The 20,045-nt window shown below is 47.1% G+C and overlaps 1 protein-coding gene and 1 long non-coding RNA gene across 3 annotated transcripts in view; both read left to right on the top strand.

The window, feature by feature from the left end:
* The first annotated feature begins 1,526 nt into the window (after positions 1–1,526).
* On the top strand, positions 1,527–5,521 carry LOC140586921 (uncharacterized). Of its 2 annotated transcripts, XR_011988713.1 has the most exons (9): positions 1,527–1,610; positions 1,786–1,931; positions 2,123–2,222; positions 2,363–2,442; positions 2,535–2,711; positions 2,879–3,090; positions 3,944–4,025; positions 4,287–4,426; positions 4,782–5,521. It is a non-coding gene; the product is annotated as an uncharacterized lncRNA (long non-coding RNA). The 2 variants fall into 2 exon arrangements; XR_011988712.1 differs by having other exon boundaries at positions 1,786–2,222.
* An 8,450-nt stretch (positions 5,522–13,971) lies between these two features.
* LOC111846597 (tektin-3) overlaps positions 13,972–20,045 on the top strand; it is a 37,278-nt gene continuing 31,204 nt past the window's right edge. Inside the window, exon 1 of the mRNA XM_072708455.1 lies at positions 13,972–14,307. The gene's annotated coding sequence lies outside the window, so the exon portion shown is untranslated. The remainder of the gene's footprint in view (positions 14,308–20,045) is intronic.

Here is a 20,045-nt window from a genome sequence, read left to right on the forward strand (position 1 = left end):
TTAAGGCAAATTTTTGCCAGATCTCTTGTCGATTAAATCAAATCCCACCAGAGCATTTTTGTGTTCTGTTTCTCAGTAGGATTCTCATCAGACTTTTGACTGGGCTTCTCATATGATTCCACATTCGACTTCCCCTTGTGTTCAGAATCACAAGCTTTTTGCAGATTAAGATGGTTTGCCTGTGGAATTCTGTCAGTTTCCCTAAACCAGAAAACACTTTTGAAAGGTACCATTGAAAGGTACAGATACATTTGTTCAAACATTCAAACAAGCTTGGGGCTAGAAAGCAGGTCAGCCAGCATGCTGCGGCAGTTGGGGTTGAGGGCCTTGCTGAAGGACTCAACAATGATATGCTTATTCTACTGTCAATGGGATCTGAACCCACAACACAAGTGCAGTTTTTCTTAAAGGGCAAGTTTCCACAAACACAGCTAGCATGTCGACCCTTAGCTTACCGAGAATGCACGTACTTTACAGAGCACTTTGTATTGGCTCAGTGGGCTAAGCCCCTGTACCTGTATTTGGAAGGTTGCTGGTTCAAGCCTGGTTTCGGCACGTCTATGGGTCATGGAGCACGGCCATTAAGACCCCGGATACCTGAGTGCAGCAGTTGTCCTAGATGACCTGCTTGCTCTCACGAATAACAAGATGGGGAAGTTGAAGAGAGAATCTCCCTGGGGGGGGGTCAATAAAGTATCTTTTATTATCAATGATGCTGGAGCTCAAGGGCTGAGCAGTGCATGGACGCAGTATCCACTAGGGGGCAGTCATGGACTTTTTATGTCAATTGACAGTTGCCTCCAAATAGTTTGTATAATTTATTGAGAAAATGATTTGGAGGTTTTAATGCTTCAACATGGTCCAAGAAGACACTGTTTGCACCATAATTTCACCTCTGAGATTAATGAAGTCTGTATCTATTTCTGCCCCATCTTAACTATTTCAGGTATACAGAACATCCTCACAAACAACCATTAACATTATTGAGAACGTAAAATATTTTTTCATAGGAATTAATACATGACAGTAAGATTTTCAAGTTTAGCCGATACTGATGCATTAACCATGTAGTTTACAAGATCTGATGTGAAGCATGTAAAGCGCTTTGGCTCGACTCTGATGTGAAAGGTGCTCCTATCAAGAAATGTGACTCCTCTGCTGAAGTTGACTGGCGCAACGAATCATGAAGTCTTTTCAGTATTATAATGTACAATGACAATGAAGTGTTTTTCACTGCATAGTCCCTGTTTGTTTGTTTGCGGTCACAAGATCTGATGGCTGCTATGAAATATTGAGACCCCTCTGCCCTGATTAAGCTACAGTAATTCCTCATGGTGTGTGCTTGATCTTAACCCTAACCCTAACTCTAACCCTAACCCTAACTTAACCTTACTTTTCTGTTATTGTGTTAAAAATGCTCCTATGAAGTTTAATAAATACATTGAAACATAGAAATCATTCCCTGCTGCTTCAGTATTACCTCCATAGAATCTGATCTTCTTGCTTCAACATACGAAGCGAAGCAATCACGAAAGTGAAGCAAAAAGGAGCAGTTATTCAGAAGTTTGATTGGGACGTTTTCAGACCAGTTTTCTGAAGACGAGCAGAGTGTAAGAAAATTCTTCTACACATGAATACAGAATCACTAAGCTGTTCTGATTGTAGTCTTTAGGGTAGTGTGGTTGACTAAGGAGAACACAGTGATGAAATAAGCACCTTATACTGTTCTATATAAACCTTATACTGCTCTATATAAACATTTTCTGCTTATCTCCTGTCATCTAGGATGCCCATGAGTTTCTCAGTTACCTGATATCCTGGTTAACTGACATGAGAGTATCAGTTCAGGCCAAGGAGAATACAGCAATGTACCTCTGTCCGGACGAGGCAAACCTGGCCTTTGAGATGCTCTGTCGGAAGACCTGTACCAGGTAAACGCTGCAGGTTTCACTGGTTTTACACACCTGTCTGAATGCCTTGCGTGCTGCTGCCACAAAGACCTAAACTATTGATAGACCTGCATTAGGGATCCAGTTCTTATTGAAGGTCCAGATGTTATTGATTCGGCATATTAGAAATATTCAGTTTCTTTGTATCTCTTTCCTCCCTTGGTTTCCGGAAGCTGTGGAGCACAGACCTCCAGGACAAATGATTTAAATAATCTGTCCTTGGATGTCCTTCCCCGTTGGTCTGTGCAAGACCTCCTGAAGCACTACTTCAAGGTGTCTGTGGTGCCGCACACACAGGATCACTCACAGATACTATCATCCTATACTAGCTGGCACTGATACTTAGAGGTGTTGTGTTGTAATGGTCCTGGTGAAAGGCGCTCATCACTGAGTACTGCTGTGTGCTGTTATAGGATACGGAGGTGGAGTTCACATGTGCTGCCTGCAGGGGGAGCCAGGCTGTGCTCTCGTGGGCATTCGTCACACTGCCTTGGTGAGTTGGATGCTTTTCCAGTGAAATCAATAACAAGAACACACTATATGTGCAAGTTGTTCAGTAATGTATCTGTCCTTGTACTTCTGCAGAGTCCTGGTCCTGCACTTGAAAAGGTTCAGAATTACGGCACAATACCAGCTGAAGAAAGTGCAGGACCCGGTTCTCCTCTGTCGGGAGGTCACCTTGCTCCCCCACCTCAGTGAGGAGATCTCCCAGCTGACGGTGACTCCCCAGACAGTGGAACCTCTACTGAAAGAAGCACATCTGTAAGTCTGCATCTGCATAGAGACATACAGTAAATGCCAAAATTAGTGCAGACATATAATCATGCACATTGTCAGTTCTTAAAAACAATGGGATTAAATAGACCAACAGTACTTATACACATTTGTACTTGTATGAACAATAGTCTGATTGCATGGATCTCCTGCAGGTCAGCTGGAGGTCTAGATCACGGGGATCATCGGGGTTCAGCCGTCAGGTGCAGGATGGGGGGAATCGAGCCCCCAAAAACGCAGGACCAGACGGCGGACGTACCAGAAGACTCCCTGAGGATGCTCGGCAGGGATGGGGCTGCTCCTGTGACGGAGGAGAGTGTTACATTCTGCAGGAGCGCATCGAAAGTGGAGTCACCGCCCCCTTCAGGTACACCTGGGGAAATGACTGGGCTGACACACATAACAGTATTTTAACATTATGGATTGTTGTGGCAGATGCACTGATAAACACCATCACAGAGAAGTGAATAAGAAATTTAGGGTATGCTTCCATTATATGTAACCATGACATAGTGTATTATACAGCAAATTATATAGAGGGATTTACTACCGTTCAAAGAATTTGAAAGTAATAGTGGTGAAACCAGCAAGAGTGGATTAAATCCCCACAACAGTGGGATGGTCCTGGACAGTCCAGGGTCTCTGGGAGAATGTTGACTAGCAACTCTCCGTTATTTTGGTTAGACCACTTATTTTATCTATGACTACAGGAGCAAATGTCATTTCACCTCTCATGTGATTGTGTTTGGTTTCTCCTATGATTCCCGTCCCCCTTAAACAGACAGAGCAGAGACTTTGACAGAGCAGAGACAGTGACAGAGCAGAGACTTTGACAGAGCAGAGACTTTGACAGAGCAGAGACAGTGACAGAGCAGAGACAACGACAGAGCAGAGACAGCGACAGAGCAGAGACAGCGACAGAGCAGAGACAGCGACAGAGCAGAGACAGCGACAGAGCAGAGACAGTGACAGAGCAGAGACAGTGACAGAGCAGAGACAGCGACAGAGCAGAGACAGTGACAGAGCAGAGACAGTGACAGAGCAGCGTACAGCTGCACTGCTGAGGGTAGGGAGAGATAGAGGAAGATACGTGAGGGAGAGAGAGTGACGTTAGAATATTAGTGAAGCAGAGTAAGAAAAGAGAGTGAGAGAGACTGGAGATGCAGAGTGGTGGAGCTTCCTTAGAGGGAGGTGAAGTTGACGATGACTTTTCTCTTCAGAGAGGAACAGAGACACAGCCTGCTGCTCAGGATTATCGGCTCGTCTACGTTCTGAGCCACCTAGGCTCCAGCGCCACCTATGGTAAGATGCATGTACGCTCACACAGACCTCAGACAGGTTCTGTTTTTTAAGTCGACCTTTACTCACTGCAAAGAATCACATGCGAGTGCTGTAGTGTCACCCACTACTCTCACTATCATACACATTTGTGTAGCTACACAGTCAGGTATGGTAAATGCTTATATGAGAGCCGCCTGAATGTTTATACACTTAAGATGCTAAATAGTCATGTGACCTGGAAGACATATTTTAAAACATATGTCCTACCTGTCTTTCTTGTAGGTCACTATGTCAGCGACGCCTTTCACGAGGAGGAAATGGGCTGGCTGTCGTTTAATGACCATCAGGTGAAGCGGTCAGATGAGGCGTCGGTGCTGAAAACGAGGGCCACCAGTGTGTATGTGCTGTTTTACAGCCAGCAGGTAACCAGAGAAACACCCAGCAGCCAAATGCAGACAGCAGACACCTTTCCTATACTCAGCTATACTCAGCTATACTCAGACACACAGTCACCTGCCTCATTGCAATATGTCAGACTGACCGAAATATAAGATTGAATGCTTTGTATTTTATGCTACACTATTAAAAGACTGTTGGCTGTACCACTTGATGCATATGTAATGTCAAATACGTGTTATACTGCAGGAATCCTGACACTAATGGTCCTGATGCCTCCATATGGAGGAGCTAACCTTAAAAATCTGGCAAACCCCGAGAATTCAGGTTTTGTCAAACCAAAGGAGGAGTCACATGGTACCAGTAACTGTCAAATTACAGGTACTGAAGGACATGGAGGAAGTCCAGAGGAGGAGGTCCAGAGGAGGAGGTTTACGGTGCACTGAATATCACCATCAGCTGGAGATAATGGACTTCAGTAATACTATAATACTCAGTAATGGACTTCAGTAATACTATAATACTCAGTAATGGACTTCAGTAATACTATAATACTCAGTAATGGACTTCAGTAATACAAAATACTATCCTGATGGGAAACATCTCCACCTGTTTTGTGAACAGCACAATGCAGGACAGACATGCTCTCCAGAGAGTGGTGCGATCAGCCGCGCGCATCGTTATTAGAGAGCTTCCTCACCTGTAGTCTGTCTACATCAAACGGTGCTGAACTAAAGCCAGGAAGATCATGGAAGACCTCAGCCACCCCAATATTGGAGTCTTCTCCCTGCTGAGGTCAGGGAAGCGATTTTGTTCCCTAAAGGCCACACAGAGAGAATGAGGAGAAACTTCTTCCCTCAAGCTATTCGGTGTCTGAACCAGGACAATACGCAGGATGCGAGAGAGTGACAGTGATGGAATGACATCATCAACCCTTCAGGCTCATTTGCAGTATTTCAACATCCATTTTTTGGAAATTGCAGTTCACTGTCCTCCACAGGAGAGGGCGATGTTTGATCTCTGGTACTTTTTGCCTTGAGATTCCAGAGCTCAGGGTCTGGCAGCCCATTGGGAAGGTAATCAGGAAATCTGGAAGGCATTAGTGAACCTGCCAGTGGGAACAGTTGAAGCATTTGGGGGCGGGGTGGGCGGGGGGGGGGGTGTTATGGGGTTTAGTTGAAACAGAATGCTTGGCCCCACCCCATTTGCTCTAAGATTTGTCCCCTGCAGAACCCCCCAGTTCCATACCTTCCTCATTCTTTTTCTCCACAGAGAACTTATGGAGTGTTCTGGGTGGGTTCTCTGCATTTCAGGTATGGTTTGGCACAGCGTTCTCAGGCGCGCCTCAGTCTGAGCACATCGCAGCCAACTGCCTGCTGGGTTTATTGTGACCTGTAACCTTTCCCAGATAGCCCATCCTGTGGTAAAACACCATGCAGATTAATGGGTTCCCTGTTACAGGACAGTCCCCTAAGTGAAAATATTCATCTGCAGTAATGAGTCAAAGTTGGAGACCCTTAGCCTGCAACTGAAACAGGTGACCATCTACAGGCATCAGGCAAAAAGAGGGATAAAATGCACTGGAGATGATATTCAGATCAGTATCGACACAGATCCGTACCTAACTAGATGGATCAGGTATCAGCTGTATGTGACCGCTTCACAGAATTGTTTTCATCAGTCTGTGTTAAAGCTCCTATTTCTTGCTAAATCGATTTGTACAATCAACTGCATGACAGCTTTTTCTTATTTTTGTGGCATTCGAGCTGAATACCAACGCTGTCATTCAGTCTATTTGCCACTCAGTGTGTGTGAGTGCAGTGACTCCCGCCTGCTGTGATGTCACGCGCATACCCTTCGCAGTAGGGGGAGCATGAGAACATGAGATAAGAGAGTAACGATCTGGAAGTATTTTATGCTTGGAACAGCAACTAGTAGCACAGATAAGGTAAACCACGTGCAGCAACACACATTGCACACAGACACTGTGCTTTTAGTGTCGGTGATGGAGAGAACTAATCATTCAAAAGTATAATTACATTTCGCTGGAGTCGATGTTGACAACACGCAAGTAACATGTCTTTTTGCAGGGTAATAACACAAGCAATCTGTGGAAACACTGAGGGAACGTCCATACCAGGGCTCGTACCAGGCATGTTATGTTTGCTAGTGGCCTGGAGCCCACACACGGTGTCAACTAGGTTATACGAATATGAATTAATGATTAAAAGTAACCATTAGCTGGCTGACTGTTAATAATAAATTATTCAGCATATATATGTATGTGTGTATTATGTATTATGTGTTTATTATGTCTTACAAAGTTAGGAAAACAGAATTTAATTCAAGTATTTAAGCCTGATGTTTCTGTAAACATGACAGAATAATCTCAGTCTCCTTCCCATAGTGTGACAAACAGCTTATCAATGAAATACTGGTATCGGATCAGTACTCGGGATCGGCGATACCCAAAATCCAGGTACTGGTATCGGTATCGGAACTGAACAATCTGATCGGTACATTGGTAGACTTGAGCCAACAACCTGCGGGAAACAAGTCAGTGTGCTATTGCTGGTGCCCTGAAGGCAGATCCACTGGCTTGGGATTGGACACGCAGGTGGAAACATCTTCCTGGCAAACTGAGTTCCTTGCACTAGTGGGCTGGTGTAGAACATCTGAGTGGGTTGAATAAGATGTAATGTATGTGTGACTGAAATGCATACAATGAAGGGAAGCCTTGATGGGAGGGGGGGCAGTTGGACCAAACTCCTAAGGCAACGAAGGAACAGGGCATTTCAGGCCGTGAACCCCGCTTTGCCCGACGTGTGTCTGTGATAATCAGTGCAGGAAATCATTTACCCACAGTAGGCCTGAGACACTATCACCCCGCACAGACACATCTGCCGAATCCTGCAGGTCAGACAGGAACGGCATGGCTACCCACCCTTGGTTGTTCCCCAGGAACTTACAAGAAACATGAGGGTCTGGGGTGAAGGGAGCGAGACCCCATCTGGGGGCAGCTTTTGGCATAATGACCACGGTACCAAAGGAGGAGCATCCAGCCCAGGGCGTCACCCAGGGGAACAAATGCACTTTAAAAGATGGAAATATTTAGCCGAGTGCGGCTTGCAGGCTTAAAGACGTATGACATTAATTATTGTGAGTGAGACAGAGCAGTCAAGCAGATGAGGTCAGGGGGTGATGTTTTAACTGGGGGGGGGGGGGGGATGGGGGGGTGGTGAGCTGGGGGAGGGCCTTCCATTACAAGAGGAGCAACCGTAACTTCTAGAGCTTATTGTGGGGTGTTTGGCGGGGTAGGAGTGCCAGTCCAACACAGGGTCCAGTCCCAGGGGAAGGCTGGAGGCCAGAGGGAATGCCATGACCCAGCGGGGGGCGCTGTGGGGCTCAGCAGGTTAGGGTGCTGTGCCTGTGATCAGAAGGTCACCAGCTCATACCCCAGGGCGGGTGGTCGGGCCCTTAACCCCGACTGCTCCAGGATTGGCCGACCCTGTTCTCTCAAACGTTGCTTTGGACAAATGTGATGTGAGACGTACACAGGCGTTCCTAACCTTGCCTGCAGGGGTATGCGAGTCCTGGGGGGGGCTGCTTTTCCCCATTTTTTATCCCCCTCCCCCCCAGCAGACTCACACACACATGCCATGGGTCTCCCCCAGATGCTAAACCTGCACATTTTCTCCCATGTGACCCTTAGTTTAAACTTCCTTCTGCCCTGTGCTCCAGTCATTTCCAGAAAAGGTTGCTCTTTCTTGCAGATACAAAACAAACTGAGGGAGGCCATAGGAGCTGCATTTCTTGGGGGAGGGGGCCGCTGTTCTCTCCACTTTCATCAGATCGTGCCACCGCGTGGGCTGCCAATTTAGCTGAGTTGTCCTTCTTACTGCCACAATCAGAACGTTCCCCGTTCTACTGAAAACGCTACCTGAGACTTCTGCGTGGCTTTTGTCTGACCGTATTACAAGCCTCCCATCTGACTCAGGCAGTAACGTGTTGTAACGCTTGTAAGGTGACACATCCTGTTGTTTAACACAGAATTACGTGGCACAAGAGCATCCTAAATCAGAATAATTCCGCTACTGTGATGCCCTATTTGCTAAGAGAGTATTGTAGCGGCGGTGAGACCTGCGCATCCCAGCGCGCCTCGCGAGCCCTCGTGTATATAGCCCTGTGACTGTGTAATGTAAATAGCCCTTGTAGTGCTGTTATTGTATTTATGGGTAATACTTGTTCCCGATTGTGGCGTGTAAAATTACAGTATGTTAGCAAGTGCAATACATAATATAACAAAATACTTGCAAACATGGCTGTTCTCAAGTTCCATAGTATGTGTGTGCGGGTTTTTCATGTTTTTTGTTGTTGTTGTTTTTCATGCAGTCAGGCAAGTACCGTTCTCCTGGCAACTGCCGAACACAGATTTAAAACTCCAGAGAACACGTCTCCGCTGCTCTACAGTCCAGTGGCAGTGTGCTTTACACCACTGCATCCTACGCTTTTCACTGCACTTGGTGATGTAAGTCTTGGATGCAGCTGCTCGGCCATGGAAACCCATTCCATGAAGTTCTCTACACACTGTTCTTGAGCTAATCTGAAGGCCACATGAAGTTTGGAGGTCTGTAGCTGTTGACTCTGCAGACAGTTGGCGACTTCTGCACACTGTGCGCCTCAGCATGCGTTGTCCCCGCTCTGTGATATTGCATGGCCTACCACGTCATGGCTGAGTTGCTGTTAGACCCGATTGCTTCCACTTTGTTGTAATACCACTAACAATTGACTGGAATATTTAGTAGTGAGGAAATTTCACGAATGGACTTATTGCACAGGTGACATCCTATCACAGTGCCACGCTTGAATTCACTGAGCTCCTGAGAGTGACCCATTCTTTCACAAACGTTTGTAGAAGCAGTCTGCATGCCTGGGTGCTTGATTTTATACATGGAAGTGATTAGAACACATGAATCCAATGATTTGGAGGGGTGTCCCAATACTTTTGGCAATATAGTGTATCTATTAATTTTTTGAAAGCGCTTACCCTATTCAGGGTCGTGGGGGGCTTATATTTTCACTATTTTTTTTACAGTGGAGAGTAATGATGATAACATTGATCACAGAAGAAATATGTTTTACAGTTTTTTTGTGCTCGTATTTTCTTCCATTCATCTGTGCAGCTCTCATGTGCATTTTTAATAATAATAAGGAAGAGGTGTTGGGATAGATATACCCTTTCAAAAAATTTTAGAACGCCTTACAAGAGGTGATTACGATAACATGAGAACATGATCCAATCTGCACGGTACGAAGCGATCGCACCAGTCAAATGAACTGGTCTTGGGTCAAGCGTGCTCACGGCCCACTGCATGAGAATGCTCAGAATAACACTTCATTCTTATTAATGCTGATTCATGAGGGTGTGAACCCTTATTTTATTGTTCATTCAAACATATTTCAGTTTGGGGTGATTTGCAAAAAGTCTGCTTCATTCCCTGGAATTTGCATGAACCTGCAAGGCTGCCATCCTCGGTCATGTAACCACGTGTTCTGCATTAAAGGCTTGCAGCCAAAGTCTGTATGTTATGGACTGAGGTGGGGGGGAGGACAGCCAATTTAGGAATTTTGGCTAACGTGGAATTTTAATTTACGGGGAAACGTTAATGTCAAGTAATGCTAAAATACTTTTTTTTGAATAGCCATGTGAATGCACAGCCGAACCCCCCCCCCCCCCAATCCCACATCCTTACCCCACATGGTGCACCCCTCCTCACTTGGCACTGCGGCTCTCTCTCTCTCCCTCTGTCTAACTCTCTCCCTCTTTTTCTCCGGAAGCAGAGGCTGGGTGGGGGGGGGGGAGCAGCAGGTGAGGACAGAGTTATAAATGGGGCCCATTGTGAGGGGGGGCTCTCTGCGGAAGGGCCCATTCCTGATGAACAGGAGGGGGGAAACCCCTCACCCTGAAATTTTAACTTCACCAAGATGAAAGATGGAATGAAAGGAATCACGGCCCATCGAGCCCCCCCCCCCCCCCCCTCCAGCAAGACCCCAGTGAGCTAAGATGGCTTCTGCTGTCTTCCTCCTCCGTCTTCAGAAGGGCGTGGGGCGACGTGACGTCACTTCCTGTCCCTTTCCTGCCCGTTATCTCCCTATTCCTCGGCCGGTTTGGGGCCCCCACGTCGCCAGGACTGTGCCGGGTCAAGGAGTTAAGAGGAAGCAGGGTCCCTCCCAGCCCACGTTCGCTTTGGTATGTCAGGGGTCAGTGCCTCAGGTCCCATTTTAAAGAAACTATGTGCTTATTAAAGCTGCAAGGTATTTGTAAGGAATTCAAACGGTGTCACATGATCTCAGGTTAGCCAATACAAAGCCATTTGTGAGGAATTCAAGTGGTGTCACATGATCTCAGGTTAGCCAATACAAAGTATCCCAGGTTAGCCAATACAAAGTCATATTCATGAGAAATGAAGCAGCAGCTGCAATTCTGCTTGTATCACACGTTTGAGGAAAACCTTGTTTCGACTACATTTGTTCTTTATAATTCCCATCAAATGTTCCCTTTTTCTTCAAAGATGACCTGCCGCTGGGCTTGAGGCTCCATCTGCACTTTCAGTTCAGCCACGATTCCAGATGACCCTCCCTTGGCTTCCAGATAAACGGCCAGTTTCTAGGTTAAGACAATGATGTTGTGTTCCATTTGAACTCGTGACTCGGAAATTTCTAATCGGAAACTTCAACTGGAGCGCCCTCTGAAGTCAGAATTCTGACTAGTGAAGTCAGAGGAACCTACGTAAACCCGACCTCAGAATTCAAGATGGCTGTGCCCTTCATCAGCAGAAGTTACAGCTGTAGTTTTATACTGTTTATTAGCACTTAACATGTTATTTGTGACTTGTTAATTTGGTTAGGATTTAAGGTAGTCTGGGCTAAATGTAATGAACAAAGATAAAGGCCATTTAAACTGGGATACCTTAAATCTGGCAAATTATCTGGCTAAGCAAGATATCCTGCTTTCTGAAACAGGTCTCTGGGGTTGCTAAATGGCTTTCTGACTCGCTGTACTGCAACGCTGTTAACTCATGTGTGCCATCATTCCCAGCTCTGCGTTCCGACCTCTGAGATAAATGGAACACAGCATGAGGTCACACCCCACCAATTTCCCGGAGTGGGTTCCAGACCCTGACTCATGACCCAGACCCCCCTCCCCACCTCAGCTGGGAAAATGTAGACCCACTCCCTTGACTAATTTTCAGCTTTTCCCTCCACCCATTGTTCTGTCAGCAGGGTGTGAAAAGGCTGCTGATCAGGTTTTCCATGTGGTGGAACCAAACTCTTACACATCCACATTCCCCTGGGCAGGAAGACGCCCCCATGCTGGTACTGCACCAGAAGCTCATGGTGCTTTACTGAGGTTCCTTCCAGGGGTGAAGAAATACTCATGCCTGCCCCCTAGTGATGGAACATATTATAATGCAAGGATGGAGAAGCATCTGCCAGCCTACTGCATCCCAAAAAGTGGCTGCACAGGGCTGCCAGCACTCCTGCGGTTGTCATGGGGACCGTACAGTGCCTCACCTTGGTGCTGGAGGCCGGGGGTGAGACTAAAAGGCAGGAGGTAACCTGGAATTAGGAGTTAAAACAGAGAAAGAGGCTACCGAAGATGGGACTGTTCAAACCAGACAATCCTAAGGGGGCGAGGAAGCAGCCTTGGTTTGGAGTTCAGTGTCAGGAATGACCTGCAGAGAATGGGGTTCGGCTGCTCTACACCAGAAGAGATCACCTTAGTCTCCACCTTAGTCTCCACTTTAGTCTCCACTTTAGTCTCCACCTTAGTCTCCACTTTAGTCACATGAGTGATTAACTTACAGGCAATAGTTCACATCAGCTATCTGTAAGGCACTCTTTTAGGTGACATTCTGGGTGGCCCCTCCCCCAGGAAGGAGGCATCTGAATGACCCCTCCCCCAGAAAAGTGATGCCTAAGTGGCCCCTCCCCCAGGAAGGTGGCATATGAGTGGCCCCTCCCCCAGGAAGGTGGCATATGAGTGGCCCCTCCCCCAGGAAGGTGGCATATGAGTGGCCCCTCCCCCAGGAAGGTGGCATATGAGTGGCCCCTCCCCCAGGAAGGTGGCATCTGGGTGGCCCCTCCCCCAGGAAGGTGGCATCTGGGTGGGTATGCTGTAGGTGAGAGTTAGGGCAGAAGCTGCTTCTGTGTTATGGGTTATTGCCTAAAAACTGCACTAAAACCGTAAAACTGCCCCATGCTGCATTGCACCGACATGGTTGTTTAACATTGCTCCCTAAGCAGGAGTGGCCCCAGACATTACTCCCGGGGTCAGAGCCGTGCCCATCTCAAACCACTGTGTCACGCCTCAGAAGTCAGCATACGCTCTCTCTCGGTCTCACACGGCTTCATGCCTCGGTGGTGCTGGCAGCAGGGATGGAAAACAGAAGGAAACTCTCGTTTTTAACAGCGTAAACTGAGCACTGATGTGTGCCAGACCACGCCGCGGATCTAGAATCCCCCCCTCCCACTGCAGAGATAATGTTTCACCAGGGAGAGTCGGGAGTGAGATGGAGTGAGACGTGTCCAGAAGAGTGTAAGGGAAGCTACTCTAGTGTTTTTCCCAGCCGAGACAACTGAGGGATGTCGCCCCCCCCTCTTCCCATGCTGGGTGATGGATTCCTTTCAGTTGGCAGGCAGCAAAGGAGAAAGAGTGAGATCTCACCTTCCTCACACATAGAGAGTGAGATCTCACCTTCCTCACACATAGAGAGTGAGATCTCATCTTCCTCGCACATGGAGAATGAGATCTCACCTTCCTCGCACATATGTTTCTCACAAGCACATGTGAGATAATGCAACCTAAATTAGCAGCATGGGGGCTTGTCATATGATCACCAACAACAGGCTTAAATAACAAATGAAGGATGAGCAACAGTGAAGTTACATGGGGGTGGTTGTGAGACACCCAGCTTTAGGAAATATCTCTGCATTTTAACCTGACACATGGAATTCTCCAGAAAATCTGCATGTTAAGTTAAAATTCCAGCTGTGAGAAGTGCACCTGAGATGTGGTTATGGAGAGTGAGTCACCAGCCCCTTGAGCAATAGTGGTAATCCAATCCTGAATGACATCAGTGACATCACAGCCCAAAAATTATGCACATTTTTGAGCCGTGCACGTGAATTTGGGTGAAAGTCACTAATTTACGAAAAGAATGTATACATTCCCTTGTGACTGCTGGGAACCACAATAATAACATTTTAAAAATAGTCAGAGAATTTGCAGTTTGTATTTGATGAGTTTTAGGTAATTCCTTGATATAATCCTCTGGGCGTGTTTAATGATCTCATCTCTGGCGTCCCGTAACTGCTGGGGACAGAGTGACGAATCCGTACACATGAGCAAATGTTGTTAAGTTCTTCAAGATGCCTATTTAAAGTTCCACAACGTGCAATAAATGTGCTGATTAAAAAAGCAGAACCTGAACCTTTGAAACGGCTCCTGATTAGCTCAAAAGGGGGGTGGGGGGGGGGCTGTCACCTTTGATCTTGTTGATAATGTTTTATGAATTTTGTCTGAACGTCTGTGATGTAATATTGCAGATGGTCTGGCTGAGGAACAACGGAGCTAAGAGATCTGGAGAGGGAGAGAGACGGAGGGGGAATCGATTTATCGCAGAGTAATGCGGCACAATACCGGGGAGAGCTGCCTTCCTTTACGTATGAGAACCCATTAAAGTGAGAGAGTCCCATAGTGAAGACAACTAGGTGAGGCAGGAGACTCAGAAGTTTGTGTTAATAGCTGTTCTCCTAGGGGAACACGCAGGTCTGACAGCCATGTGTGCAAGTGAAGAGCCACGGCAGACGGAAGGTTCCGGAAGCCAAGATACAGGAGTCAAGGGTAGGTTATTTCACTTTGTACACAGTACGTCCACATGCAAGGACAGCACTGTCGACCTGAAGGGGGCGACACCGTGATGCATGAGGGGGTTTAGAAAGGAGAAACACCCCAAATGCAAAATGGCGCTGAGCAAGGAGGAGGCTCGACACTGTTTTTGTTCACCACTACTCAAACCACACATTTGCATGTGGCCCCCTGTTGGCCATAAATAGTCATTACATTACATATGAAACGAATGCATTCCTTATTTGGTAGTTGCTGAAGCAGCATGTTCTGCGAACCAGCTAGCTAGCTTCAAGCTTCTGATTCTACTCACTAACTATTTATTTAGTTTTTTAAACAATTGGCTGGAGGCAAAGTGACTGTGAGTTGCCCCCCCCCAGAAATGACAAACCTGTCCCTGAGCATCGGTCCTCCCTCCCTGGCACCTCCAGGGCTAAAGGCTAGAGGAGGCAGTGGGCGCGCTACTCCATGCTTCCAGCGACGCAGAGTTAACAGGAGCCTGCTCTGGGGGAACCTCCATGGCTCCTCCCCCCAGGGGGGCTGAAAGAGCGGGGTGGATAACACCCAGGGATGACAGTGAGGTCAAGCCAGTCCATGGCTGAGTATAGAACACACAGCGTCCCAGTTTCCAGACCACAATCCCATTCAGGGAATCCCAAGCCCAAGGCAGGAGCAACGAACAGTTCACATTTACTCAAAGTCACTGATGACAGTGGGAGTGCTATGGGTGTGACAGTGGGAGTGCTGCAGGTGTGACAGTGGGAGTGCTGCGGGTGTGACAGTGGGAGTGCTGCGGGTGTGACAGTGGGAGTGCTGCAGGTGTGACAGTGGAAGTGCTCTGGGTGTGACAGTGGGAGTTCTGTGGGTGTGACAGTGGGAGTGCTGCGGGTGTGACAGTGGGAGTGCTGCGGGTGTGAGAGTGGGAGTGCTCTGGGTGTGACAGTGGGAGTTCTGTGGGTGTGACAGTGGGAGTGCTCTGGGTGTGACAGTGGGAGTGCTGCAGGTGTGACAGTGGGAGTGCTGCGGGTGTGACAGTGGGAGTACTCCGGGTGTGACAGTGGGAGTGCTGCGGGTGTGACAGTGGAAGTTCTGTGGGTGTGACAGTGGGAGTGCTGCGGGTGTGACAGTGGGAGTGCTCCGGGTGTGACAGTGGAAGTGCCCCCTTGGTGTGACAGTGGGAGTGCTCCGGGTGTGTCACCCCAGAGAACTCATAAAACACACTCTGTGCGGTGCAGTGAAAGCTCTCTCTACGGAGGCGGAGGGTGACACCTCGGCATCACCAGATGCTTAGCGCGTCACAAACAGACGTGAATTGCAGCAAAGCAGAGCGCGGATCAGCGTGTAAAGGAAAGCCCCGCCACGATTATGACAGGGAGGCTGGCTGTTAGCTACCCATATTAGGCGGAATGCTCATGGGGTCTAGCGGCCCCAGGGTCCGAGTCAGGCGTGTTCAGGCCGGCGGGGACCGTCATGAGCACTATCCTCATTAAGCCAGACCCAGCCCCGAAGAACGCCACTTTGAGGAATGTGACATCCGAAAATATCATTCGATTATTTTTAATGAAGCAGCTTAAGTTACTGTGTCTTTTTCTAGCATGTAACTAATGGCAACGGCTGGTATATAGTAGCTGGTACATAGCATGATGAAGCCTCATGTTTTGGATGGCTAAAATGGTGAAGCAGGGTTAGGATTGGGGTAAAGCAGGATGAAGCAGGGTTAGGATTGGGGTAATGCAGGATGAAGCAGGGTTAGGATTGCGGTAAAGCAGGATGAAGCAGGGTTAGGATTGGGGTAATGCAGGATGAAGCAGGGTTAGGATTGGGGTAAAGCAGGATGAAGCAGGGTATGCTTTGGGTCCCCACGACCAAGAAAAGTTTAATGCCCCTGTCTCCATGCCTGGAGGTTTCCTTTGAGGTCATTTTGGCTGAGTGTATCGCTCTTGGGTACAACAGCAGTGTACGTATGTGATGCAGTTGAAGAAAAACAAATAGCCCCCCCCCCCGGATGGGAGTCTGTCAGGAGTCACACAGCAGCATGTTTCCAGGCTCACTCTCTAACCTTTGACATAATAATTTGCCCTCCTGGCTCTCAGGGCTCACATAGCGGTGGCTGGCGGGAATGGAAAAGCTGGCGATGCAGGCAAGCAGCGGGAAAGAACGACACTGGTTTTCCAGTGGGTGGTGTGTAGGGGGGGGGGGGGGCTTTGGCAGAGCCACAGCCACAGGGCACGCCGCGTCTCGGCTGGGAGACAGGCATGCGGGCAGCTGTTTCCGCACACGCTCAGTGTGTTCAAGTAATGAAAACAGCCACCTATGTTTCTGTTTGCCTCAGAGAGGCGTGGCCTCTGCTTCCACGTTAGACAGAGTGTCGTTTTTCCCAGGAGATGGAATTATGGGAAGAGTGAGCGACAGGGAGCACGTGCCCTGCGTAGATCGACAGGGGGCAGGAATATCACCTGTGTCTGAGATGGGGGTGAGAGGTGACCCCACTCAATCCTGGCAATTCCACCTACTCTGGCCATTCTCAGGCGGCTCAGTCTCCTGTCACCTTGGCTGTTACATTCCCCCCCTCCATGTCCCAACCCCCCAGATCCACAACATGTAACTGCAACCACTGTGTGAGAACTAAAAAAAAGGTGTCCAGTTATTAAACCAGAAGACAAGCTGGCCCTTTGCTCAACAGCTGAATTCCTCCAATAACTGTTTCAATAATTATACTTTAAAAACTAACCATTAACAGCTGTATGCCTCCCCCCTGGACAGAACTGTGTTTTGGAGAAGAAGTTATTTGTGAAGAAGTGTTTTTAGATATAGCAGTTATAGAAATACCCGGGTAGATAAAGTTAGAGATGACCCCAGTACTTAAACAGAGTATCAGACAAAGTGTGCTCATTTGAATAAAGAGGATTTAATGTCCGACTTGGAAACACAGGCCCTCTGGTGTAAACGATCCCTTTTAAACTTTACTGCTCTGCAAAAAAGAATGAGCCACCAGCAATTCATCGCGTGGGTCCTCAATTTAAAGTAGGAATCCCAATACCAGGACCCATGGAGAACTGGGGACTGTACCAGACATTGCCCTGGCTGTCTGGGAAAGCACTACAGGAACCAGTATGTTGCCACTATTACTAGACCACAGCCGAAAGCTCATTTATTTTCGGGGGATGAAATTTAGAAGGGGGACCACACACAGACCTGCACGGCACATTTGTGTACATCTGAAGGTTTGTTTGTGTGCCAGCACGGAGCTAGTGCGTTAAGAGGCTGCTTGCTGATTTTTTTTTACAGTTTTTCTCAATAACTTTGGCACAATTCATGAGACACAATTAACATTCTCACAACCATAAAAACATTTCTCGTAATGGTTGATGCAGAAAGCACAACGCCATGGTTCAGCTGCAAAGCATCATAACTCACACAAAACAATTTCAGTTTTTCTCGATTGCTTTGAAGCATTTACATTTGCAAAAACAACAAGTATAATCCCCACATTACAATGTCACTTCTGCACAGCAGAATGTCATTTCTCATTGCTTCACGCAAAATTCTAAATGATTTGTACATACAGCTCTTGAAAATATTAAGAGACCACTCTGTACTTTTTAAGAATTTGCATGGCAGAGATGACTGTTAACTTATCCAACAGTTTCTCATGAATCGGAGGATGACATCAAGTGACCTTCAAAAGGAATGGGAAACATTAAGTGCAGGTGTGAAGTGCACTGCTGGGACAATGTGTATCAGGCTGCTAGAAGCAGGACTGAGGTCCCATAACGCAAGAAGAAGCCCTTCATTAATGAGAAGCAGAGAAGAGTCAGGTTGAAGTTTACAAAAAATGTATATTTTACGCAGTAGCTTACCCATAACCTGACTAAAAATGTCAATTTTTTCCTGAGCTGTATGTGCGAATGGTTTTGTTCAATTGTCATCTTTTGGCACAATATTCAGTTCTGTGAGAGTCAAAATATTTAGATATATTGTCAGTATGTCGGTGTAAGTCTGCTCCATTCTACACAATTCTGAAGGACAGTCAGTTCCCACTTTCTCATTCTCACTGCCGGATCACTGGTTTCATATTAGCAAACTAATAATTATTTATGTCAAACACACCAGTTTTAACACGGCATTATATAAGGTTCACTGACAAGCGAAAGCTCTTTTACTGCACACGTAACTTCTTCAGATCTCAGGACACAATACAGTGGCAAATAAAGTCACATGTCACTGTATAACACAAATCAGCAAAATGATAATAAAAGAACAACAAAACCGTGTACCGTGGGAAACAAAAACACAACCACTAACCCACAGCTACTGGGAAAAAACTATCATTGTTTTGGGTGTTACAGCACTTTCCAGCTAAACCATGGTGCTATATGCATGAACTGTTTTGAGAAATGCCCTTATAGTCTTGAGAATGTTAAGTATGTTGCATGAAATGTGCCAAAGCAATCGAGAAAAACTGTTTTGTTTTTTCAATTGAGAAACTCATTCTCTTTTCAGTTCAGGAGACTGCTGCAGTAATGCTGAGACAGGCTGTGTTTTTAGCTGCTTTTATTTCCTGGTTTTGTTTCTCTTTGCAGATTTAAAGTTACCGCGGGCTTAACTGGCCCTGGTCCCTCGCGGTTCCTGAGGCTCAGCTTTGCTGGTCATCCTGCTGTCACTACGCCGTGCTGCCGGTAAAACATGTTCTGCATCTTTGTCTCCTTCTCCGGGAGCTGGGCTGAGTCGAAATACCAGCGGCCTGTCTGCGTGGCTCTGAGATGCTTGTGCTTCTCTTGAATTTCGAATCGCGAACAGCCATGTATGCTGGTCTGCCGAGGCCCCCTACGTAATCACCCCCCCCCCCCCCCCTCCCCGGACCAGGAGCCATGTATGCTGGTCTGCCGAGGCCCCCTACGTAATCACCCCCCCCGGACCAGGAGCCATGTATGCTGGTCTGCCGGTAGACAAGGCCTCCTACGTGATCACAGCCCCCCCCACCCCCCCCCGGACCAGGAGCCATGTATGCTGGTCTGCCGGTAAACAAGGCCTCCTACGTGATCACAGCCCCCCCCCCCCCCCCCCGGACCAGGAGCCATGTATGCTGATCTGCCGGTAGACAAGGCCTCCTATGTGATCCCAGGCATTTTTATGGCTCTTTGGTGTCCTTTGTGTCTCCAATCAGACATGCTAATCAGCTGGGTCTGATTGCTGTTTGCCTGTAGTAAATTCCACGCTGGGTGGTTAGTGTGGTGAGTGCGATGCTGTTCAGTGTCAGCCTGGGTGACACGACATCGCGCTGCAGGTCGATCTCAGGCTCTTACTCTGCGAGAGCAGGGTGGTGGATCCCCATCGGAAGACCTGCTCCACTGAATGACAGTTTGTCCCTGGGCAACCTAAGCTGCTTCAATGCTGTGCAATGCTGGGACAGATAGATAGATAGATAGACAGATAGATAGATAGATAGATAGATAGATAGATAGATAGATGGATAGAAAAATTAATATAACAATGTGAGATGACAGTTTACGTCTGTGATTTGCACAAATTATACTTGCTTTTTATTGCACCAATCATTTTTTTTCTAATATTAAGTTACATGAATCACATTCAACGATTATAGTGACCAGAATTATCATGGGAATCAGTATTATTATGCTATTGTTCAAATCTGCTGAAAATGTTCAAAATTACTAATACAAAAGCTGAAATTATTTCACTAAGTTTTAAAGTGAAAACCATAAATATAATTA

Source organism: Paramormyrops kingsleyae, unplaced genomic scaffold (assembly GCF_048594095.1).
Source record: "Paramormyrops kingsleyae isolate MSU_618 unplaced genomic scaffold, PKINGS_0.4 ups93, whole genome shotgun sequence".
Taxonomy (NCBI): Eukaryota; Metazoa; Chordata; class Actinopteri; order Osteoglossiformes; family Mormyridae; genus Paramormyrops; species Paramormyrops kingsleyae.